The sequence below is a fragment of the Anticarsia gemmatalis genome, chromosome 10 (genome assembly GCF_050436995.1).
Source record: "Anticarsia gemmatalis isolate Benzon Research Colony breed Stoneville strain chromosome 10, ilAntGemm2 primary, whole genome shotgun sequence".
NCBI classification, from domain to species: domain Eukaryota; kingdom Metazoa; phylum Arthropoda; class Insecta; order Lepidoptera; family Erebidae; genus Anticarsia; species Anticarsia gemmatalis.
In genome coordinates this window covers 2,682,990-2,693,272 of record NC_134754.1, presented here as the reverse complement: position 1 = coordinate 2,693,272, position 10,283 = coordinate 2,682,990, and positions in this window count along the sequence as shown.

Below are 10,283 nucleotides of genomic sequence, written 5' to 3'. Positions count from 1 at the left end.
TCAAAACACCAACGTCATTCTCTTCTCCTTTAAATTCCACTTTGAAATAAATTCTATCGTAAAACTCTGTTCGTCTAAGACACCTATCCCCACAATTAAAACGCCCTCAGTTCAAACACTCACCGTTTCATTCACCGCTGGTATTTCAAAAATCGAAGCAATCTCTTCGGTTTGCGTTGAGAATTCCCTTGCATATAGGCATCGCCAGGATTCCAACTTAACGCCAGTCATCGTGTAACAGCCCTTCAATTTCACTTTCACTATGATGTTACTATAGACTCTCACCTCTCACTGGTGACTCAGTCATCGACAGAAGTGACAAAATTAATCGTTTGGTCTTTTAGAAGACATAAATACTCTGTAATGTCCTGTAATTCCATACATCATTTGGTATTTTTTTGTAAACCATGTGTAGACAGTGTCATTGCACGTACTTGCGCGTCAGGCTAACGTAGCTTAGAAATCATCGCTCGCCTCGGTGAAAGAAAAATCGTTGGACAGTCGTTACAAGAATCTGCTAAATTTGCAAAACATTACATTAAAACCAAACTAAATATGATATTCTGGAACATTCGAGAACATCTAGTACCCGAACAATCACCCGACTCTAGACGCCGAGAGAATTCGTATCAAACTCAATTTGGTGCGCGCCGCAAATCGCGCAGTCACCGCCCGCTCCCCGCACCCCGACAAATGCACTGGCTGACAATTTAAAACCTATTACACACATACGTCAGTTTAAATTACTGCGGGTTTCACGGTATCAGTAGAAAAAAAAGTAAAATAGTTTGGTTTAAATAGTTACGAATTATTGAACTGCAATGCCGTACAAAAAGATGTTTGATTTGCGTGTTTTTAATTCCTATTCGCTATTCAGATTAAAACGTTATATATTACTTCTCGCATTAAGTTATACCCCATAGAGTATTTATCTACATATAGCTCCCTATAGCAAATTTATGCTAGTATAATAGTTGCAAGCATTATGACAACAAAACTCTTCGTTACCCGAAATAAACAACAAAAGCAAGTGTCATACAAACTAACGATTATTAATCAAATGACAAAGGGGTTTACAAACAGTGACTTCACAGTTATCCACACAATTTGCGATACCAAAAAGAGGGTGCTACTATTCAGGACATTGCAGATCAGAATTCGCCCGAATTTAGGCACAAATTCGAAGCGAAAGTCAATTCGGAATGCGCTCGAGAACCCGCAGTCAACCCCCTATTGATATTTAGTAGTCACGTGCCACCCCTCAATAAAGACAAAAAGACAGTAATCTTATTCTGTACACTGTCAATGTGTGTGGGAATTTGAATTTCTCCTGATATATTATGCTAAAATTGTGAAGATTTTTTTATGTTTTCGAATACGAGTGCATAAGTAATACATTGAATAAACCTGCTTATTTATTCATATAACAAAACGTTGCATTGACAATACGAATATAGCGTTTCAGAAATCGTATTTTTTATTTTACTTATCTTAGCTACGTAAAAGAAAAAGAACTTATAAAACGCATGAGCGATATTTACCAATAACAGTTAATTATTGCCATTAAAATCTTACAAGACACAAAAGAGAAGAAGCCCTATTTCTGAAAGCAAAACCACCCTGAAAAAGGGCACTTAAAAAGTTCTAAAACACAAACAGCATACTGTGCCCATTGAAACAGGGACATCAATAAATAACCCTTTAATTGCCAAAGTTTACAGCTGAACAAATTGAGCGGCCATTGTGGAAAAAATCATAAAAAAAACATAATACGCCATAAACTTTTTAAACATTTTTGTGTTTTTAGTCACGGAATATTTGATGTTTATCTGTAAGTATTTACACAGACAACGAAACAAGATATCATAAATATTTTACAAACTGATATTTTCCGTGATACGATGTAGTTTAGTTTGAAAGTCGGAATATAGCAAGGAGTCACGGATTTCGGTACAGAAGTTTTGTTAAAAGAACGTTTAGCGGCAACTTTTCTTGCGGTTCAAATTGATATAATAACGTTTCGGTATTAATGTTTCGCCGTGGGAATGGATTCAATGGAAGTTTATAAACTTTTAGTTGAGGTCAAATGGCTTCCTGTACAACTAAACCTTGAACTTAAAGGTTTTCGTTTTGCGGTCGAGGCACGACGGAAAATTATGAATCAATATTAAAGTTAGCTTATAAAGACTCCGTCAGCTGTAATTCTAACTATCCTGTTACCTCACCGTAACTTTAGTTTCATACTTCATATCAAATAACTAATTTTAATTCGTCATAACTGCCTAACTACATGCTACTTTTCATATTCTAACTACTAACAAGCAAAGGTTGACGCTTTCTCATTTAGGTACAGAAAAAGAGCACTAAAGCTAAGTTTCCTAACTACCTCAAAAGTCAACGACCTCAAAACTAGACAATGGAATATATTTTTTAATCCGAATTCTAAAAAGACTTGGACGACATTATGCAAAACGGTTGGATTTAAGAATCAGCTGGTGCGGACAGTGTTTATGCTAAATGGGCAAATTAATCTTGCCCGTGGCAGGGTTTTGTCGCACACAAATCTTGGACACCCTAACGACGTACTCCATGTGTCGTCGAAATTGCGGTTTTTGTTAAATGCAATGTTTTGAATTGATAACGTGCATTTATTCAGATTTTAAAAACAAAAATATTGATTTCAAATATTCTATTTATTACTATAAAGTCAGCGTTTATTTTTGTGCTATTGAAATCTCATATTTTCCCCGTAAATGCAGTGAAATAAATACCTTTGCTATCATAGCCTCAGGACAAACCATTTAGTATCGGGAAATATCGATTACCTACCGCAGCAAATACCCCTTCAAAACCACAATCAGCAGGTGCATTTGAGCGTTGGACATACCAAATAATTTTTGTTTGATATCCGTAATCGTAGCCGAAGGCCAAACTACCGTCATCGATAAACTCTGCACTGGTTTTTATGATTCCCTTTGGGGATGATATCGGGAAATGCAGACCGCCGCGGGCGCCACATTTTGTATTGCAAAGGGACCGCTAAGAGCCTGAGGCCACCGCGTATTGCCACAAGTCACTCAAACAACTTATCAAATCTAATGAACTATGGATTCACGAACTTTAGCGAACTATTTTAGCGAACTCCTGCAATAAGGAAGCAACAGTTTAACTGAAGGCATTGTCTGAAGATCGATACGTAGAAAGTTCAAATTCGTTGAACTATTTGCTCCGAACTCGACCTTATACAAGATAAAATATGAAGTAACAGGTTGATAGAATTATATTATTCGATGCTAAAGAAAATAAGCATGAATCTCTTGCCAATTTCTGTTGAGAAAATGTGGAAAAAAAATTTACATTTTCCAAATAACTTATGAATCCCTAGGAAATGTCGATACGTTACCTTAATAAATATTTAACTTTGTCATGTTATAAAATACGTCCTTGAGAGTCAAAATATAATTCCAAGCTTTTGTTTGCTTGGTTTTGATATATGAAGGAAAATGGACGTCAGTCCCTTGCGATGAATCAAGTTGTGGTGTATGCGATTATAAAGGTCAAGCTTTATATTATAGTACATAAATATAACACCAACTACTTGTAATAAAATTGTGAGACAATAAGAGAAACATTATATTTGATATACGTGTTATCTAAACTTCAATTTAGAGGTTTTTAATAGTCTCATTTGAAAATAAATATCGGTATATATTTATTAAAATTAATACCTGAAATTGATACTTCTAAATAAATATGGCAATCGCAAATACAGTTATTCAAATATTGCGGTCAAAATCAACAACAAAAATAAATAACTATTTCAAACAGCCAACTAGGTATAATTCAAACATTTAAACGGAAATTCCGCATCGGAATTTTGCGAATGCGGATTAAAAATCAACAGTGGCCGAATAGTGGGGTATGCAATTAATCTTACGGGACTTGTCCGAACGCTGTCCGCTGTCCGGGACTGTCCTGCGAAGGTCGTAAATCTTGGACACCCGCGTCCTGTCCTATTCCTCGTTGCGCATACAAATATTCGCCCAGTTTTGGTATAATAGAAATTTCTTTGAGAAATGACTTTAATTAACTGGGCTTTGTTGAAATGCATTATTTGTCATGTTGACTTGTTCATTGCAGTTTGTTTACTTGAAAGAGAATTGTACGGAGGAATATTTTAAAGAATAGATGCAGATATAAAGTTTGTCTAGACGGAGATGTTGAATTGTGTTCATATTTTTGACAATAAAACCACTTCGGTCCGACGAAGGAGAAAATTGTACTATAATATTTAAAGAGTTTATGACTTATCGTTGTATTGCTATGTCGATGAATTTTGAAATTTAAAAATTCGTCCCCCAATGTACATTTATGAGGGTTATTATTTCATTTAGTTTACTATTTGATCAATTCAGTATTGTAGAGTATCGTGTCAATATTGTAAAACTCCGGTATATTTCAGCGATGTAGTTCACTAAAATCACATATTATTTTTTGAGGTAGCCAAAAGTGAATCAATTCTTACACCTACTCTACATATACTTTCAAAAACAATCAATAAACATTTCTAAAGCGAAAAGCGACACATAAAACAATCAAATTACGAAGAACACAGACCGATTTAAAAAACGCATCAGATCATAATTAGTTTTGCAGTTGCAAAGACAAAGAGATCTCAATGCTTTAGCATCCATACAATACCAGATGTGACCTGTTTACAGCTCGAATGTGCTTTTTTGCAACGATATAGCAGTTGAAAACGATAATTGAGGTAAATAATGACTGCTATATTTCGCGCTTACGAAAAGTTGAATGTTTTTTTTTTGTTTATTGGCATTGTTCTTTTGTAAAATGTTGATTAAAAAGCAAGAGTTTTCATTCGTTTTTTATTGAACATCACGCTTTTATGAAAGGCTATATCAGAATATGCACTAAGGCATAAATAGAGCTCTATGTATTTCTGCGTTTCTGAATATTTTAGTTCTATGTATTATAGGGCTGATCTGCCTACACCAAAATGAAAACTGATTACTCAATGCTGTTTAGAAATTATAGTTCATAAATATCATCATAACATTTTCTTATAAATACAGACATTGCAACCAACTAAACAATACATAACTCCTTGTACCATTCTTCAAAGAACACTCACAATATATACTATCTCAACAATATGATCTTGAGAACTCACGTACAAACCACAGAACCACATCCGTACAGCACAAAACACAGTATTATATAACCTTTGAAAGGCTCAAGTACTCATTATCACCCCGAAAAGGATACGTAACGCGAGTTCATCGACCCCAACATATAAACTTAAAGATACTATGTAATTTTACATTCCCTTTGCTTTTAGCCGAATTAAATCCGACGTACAGAATAGAGATGCGACATGAAAACGTTATTAAGGTTACACTTGAAGAAATTCGGCTCACCTTTTGTTGTAATGGAACTAGTATTTGGATTGTACAGGTGATCGCGATGACTTTTTGAATAGGTATAGAAAAATAGAGCAACAAATTTTAGTTTAACTTAGAAGAGACTAGAGAGCTTTGTATGCATGGTTCACTAGTGGCGAAAGCATGCAAAAGTCAGAATTTAGAACATGAGTGACCCACAGGCTTTTCCAGCTGGTGGCTGGCTTTTTTCTTGTTATTTATTAACAGGAAATCAGGTCGGTTCGATAAATATCGACAGACTAAGGGCTAGGGGTATTGCCTATTTAATTTTATTGATGAGATAACAATGTTGCCTTAAAGCTAATGGAGCCTGCTCACACAATGTTGTTATTCACTATTAGAGATTTTGTAATCAACTATTCAGAGCTTTCATCAAACACAATAAAGAGTTAAGAAAAATGATTTACGTTACAAGGTGAGACTTTAAAGGTTTGGAAAACCAGCTACAAAAATACTTACATTTATAAGAACTAAGCAACAATTTAACCAATTACTCTCACATTTACAGCACACTTATCCAAAGGAATAAATAGCGGTCATAAAAAACTAATAGAGATCGGCCCTTATAGCCGTCCATAAAATTAGCAGCCCGTAGCTACAAGCAATAAAAGAAATAATCAACCTTTCCGTTCTTTGCTGAAACATTTCACTCACAATTTCTATGTAGCCAGTACTTTTTATATTGAAAAATTGATCTTCGGCCACGAATTTTTACTTTTTTTATGTCTGTGCTATTTTTATCTTTTTCATTTCAAAGGTCATCCCAATTAAGCTTCGTACTTCAACTCGTGTTACTCACTTCGTTACTGTTTTTCGAATGTTAGATTCGAATCCAATATTTGAAAAGTTTTGCTTGTTTTTCTAGTGATTTGCTATCACAAAGACTAGATCTCTATTAGTTTTATGAATTACGCCGAAGTATACAATAATAGAATATTTAATGGTCATGAGACCCATTTCAATTAACCCAAAATAATTATAGACATCACTACTTATTTTCAGTCACGCTTAAATTGAAAGTGTAACTTTCAATAGTGTTCCTGCGAAATATCAACAGAGCCAAAAAATAAACCGCACTATACACTACTCTATAATCTTTATCGAAACATTTGCCCAACAAGCAACTACATCAAACTCAGCAAATGACCCAACAAAGCTTTATTAAAATGCAGAATCACACGCGCTAAAAACTGAAAATCCGCGCGGAACTTTAAATCTCTCGAGACTGACTTATAAATCTATGCTAAGCTATTCATGCGTCATCGTGACGCGCATCCATTTTGTACGAGGGTGGCCATTTTGTTTTGTAATACAGAAAAATGCAACGCTTAAATGTGAGCCTAATTTATTTGATTGTCGCGTCCATTTAGTGCGTGGGTCGACATATTTTGGCATTAGGAATTGTAAATTATTATCCGGGATTTGAATTGCTGCAGTCGGTACTTAACTTTTATGGTGCTTTATGGAATTGTTAAAAGTGTCCTGCTGCATGTAGTTTGATATTTATGTGCTTAAAAACGGTGTTAAGCTATTGCTCTTAGCTACGGCTTAAGAATATAATTTTGTACTGAAGTAACTAGTCGTTTTTTGTCATACAAAGTAGTGTGACGAAGTTAACCAGAAGTTGATTTTGATCAGTACTGTACAATACCGATAAAGCAGGTACCTGTTAATATGGTCCATATTAACGGTAGACTTTTATCTCCTAAGATATATTATTTCTAATATGGAACAACGCCGAATATAATACTGGCTATATTTTCCAGATATTGCCGCGCAAGGACATCGAAGATCGCTGAAGCCAACGCCAGGAGGATATTGGTTTAACCTAAATCTCAGGTTTCAATCTAGGAACATTTGTTCGCTTGATAGCGGTTGGGAATCCAAAAATGACCTTAATAGTACCTACTTGAGAACGTTCAGTGTTTGAAAGTGGACTCTTTGATATTACCAGATAACTTTGAGGTTACATCAAAGATTTACTATTTTATATATGTATTCTATGTTTATCCTATCTGGTGCTTTTTAAAGTTCGTATAGTAGGCACAAGTTTGTATACTATTTTGAAAATGAGATGCTTAAAACACACAGATGACAGATATTTAAAACACCTTAGAAATATGCATTTAGCTAGTTGAAACCACATAGAAATCGAAGCTGATTTAAGCTGTGTGTAGTACAACACAAAGAAACTGTAACTGCTTGAGATTATAAACACTTAAAATAAAATACTTTTTGAATTACCTAAAGACTGGTAAAACTAAAATCAAAAACGAAAGGCTTAAATGCATTTATTACTTATCACAGAAACTTAAGCCTCAAACATTTAAAGCCGCAAATATATTCACGAACGCTAACATAAATCGTCCTTAAAAACCGCATTCCCAGACATTCTAGTACAAACGCTAAACATGTCAAAACAGAACCACAAACGTAAGTAACAAAAAGGGCTGGAGTATTCTTTACAGTTTGGAAGTCGTGAGTGTGGCGCAGTCACGCGAACGTAAGCCGCCACCTTCGTATATTGCCAGAACAGAATCGTTATTCTATCTGTTATGGAGTTAGGAGTACGGGAAACGACAATATGAGAAGTTTTGGGTTCTATTTCTGGGTGCTTTACCTGTGGTTTGATTGTTAATAGAATACTTATAAAAAGCAATTGATTGGCGTTAGCCGATAGACATTTTATAATTGTGAAAATAACAAACAGACTTACGCGCAATCATTTTACCCATTAGTAGACAAAGTCCAATAAAGGCTAAAGGATTCACAACCATACGGATTCTAGTATCTAAATTATCCCAAAATTCAGTATACCAAGACCATTTTGCGCACGATCCCTGGAAATATTATAAAATCGTTTTCAAGGAAATAAACAACTACTTTTCATCGTTTATTGCTGCTATAAAAGCCTTCTTCGAGTCTTATGTCACCTCCAGTAGCACCTAAGTCACAAGAAAATCGTTATTCTGTCTACGCCTCTGTAAACGCAATAAATTGAAATAAACCTCCACATTGCATTCCCGGAGACGCTCCGTCGCGTCCCGATGAATAAATAACACTGCAAAATAAAATTTAATTTTAAAAGGGTTGCTTTCAAAAGTGTCTCCTTTGAAATATCGGTGGGTGTTTGCTGTTTCTTAGAAATTCAGTAATACCTGTATAAAATAATGTCTGCACACCTTCTGCAACGTAAATAATAAATTGTTTATAACTGAAATCTGTCTACGATCTTCTTTTACTGTCGACTATCAATGACCGGCTAGCTACCAGCTTTTTTGAAAACCTGCCCAGCGCCTCTAGCGGGTGCCGTAAGAATTAAACTTAAGGTACATTTTTAAATGCCAAACTCTTGATAATACATTGTAGATACCAGGTGTATAGTAAAACAACATCATCTTGCTTTAATAGTATAATAAATAAATTATACCTTGTATCTTATTTAGATTCAAGAATAACAAGTTGTACTTGAGTCAATGCAAAGTATAAACTATAAAGCTGTTTTTATTAAAGGAATTACTGTTGCATAGTTTAACAAAAGCTGCGAAAACAACCATTTCTTTCTTCTCACACAAAACAACGATACAAATAAAAGTAAATATTTACAAAACTCGACATTTCGCCTTCATTTAAAAATATTAAATTTCATTTGTAACGGGCACGACATTATTTCCTGAAAACATGACTACGGAGAGAACAAAAAAATATTCCTACATTTTACAGATGCACCGTTTAAATTAAATTGAAATATTTTATCTTTACAATTATTTCAACCGACAATGCAGTCAATTAAACGACTTTACGTTAACCACATTGGTAAAGTGTTTTAATAGTTATTTTAATGTTAAATCGTATTTTTTATTTCTGGTTAAAATATTAATTGCCTTTATTTATTTACGGAACACGGCTTTGGGCTTACATTGTGTTCATTTGAGTAAATATTTACGATGAACACTTAATCCCTCTTTATGGTTATTGGTTTATAATAATTAAATCGTCGTTATGTAGCCGCAGTCTTTATATTCCAACTTCGCCGCATTACCGATACCGCCATGAATATCGATGGAAGCGCAATGAATTATGTAAAGATAGCCTTATTATGCTTAAATTTTGATAAAATAAAACATACACATAGTAATTGGTCGAAAGTAAGAGTAAAAATGTATGCAATTCATTTGATAACCTTAAACCCTTAGTTAATTCGTATTCTACGTTTATAACTTTGCTGCTCGGATTTTGATCGAAACAATACGTCTACTACGTCAAAAATACAGGCCAAAAAATCAAAAAAATCATGGAATTTGCACAGAGGCACAATCCCAACCACTCGAAAGCATGAAATATACGAAAGACTTTCCACGCTTCTCCTTCAGCATAATTATAGTAAGTTATGTTAATGATGAAGTTAGAATTTCAAAACTAAATACATTAAACAAAAGCATTTTCACACTAATTGTGAGCACATATCTTCAACAAGATACAAATTCAATACATCGGCCAGCGTATAAACTAAGTGAAGGTAATCGGATTTCACAGACGGGCTCAACAAATAGCTCCCTACACGCCGGTAGATAGTAGATACTGACACTGGAACGAGCTAGCTCTGAGACTGGTCGAAATTACTACTAATATGTTTCATTGTAATGGATTGTGAATGAGGATATTGGGGTCATTGTACTTAGTTTGATTGATTGGTTTTGATTTATCAACAGTTTTAGATATTGTCATTGTAACCAACAAATATTTTTTTAAATATGTTATGTCAAATGGTCATTTAAAATAATTTCATAGTGTATTTACATTGCTGGACGGTGTAAATTT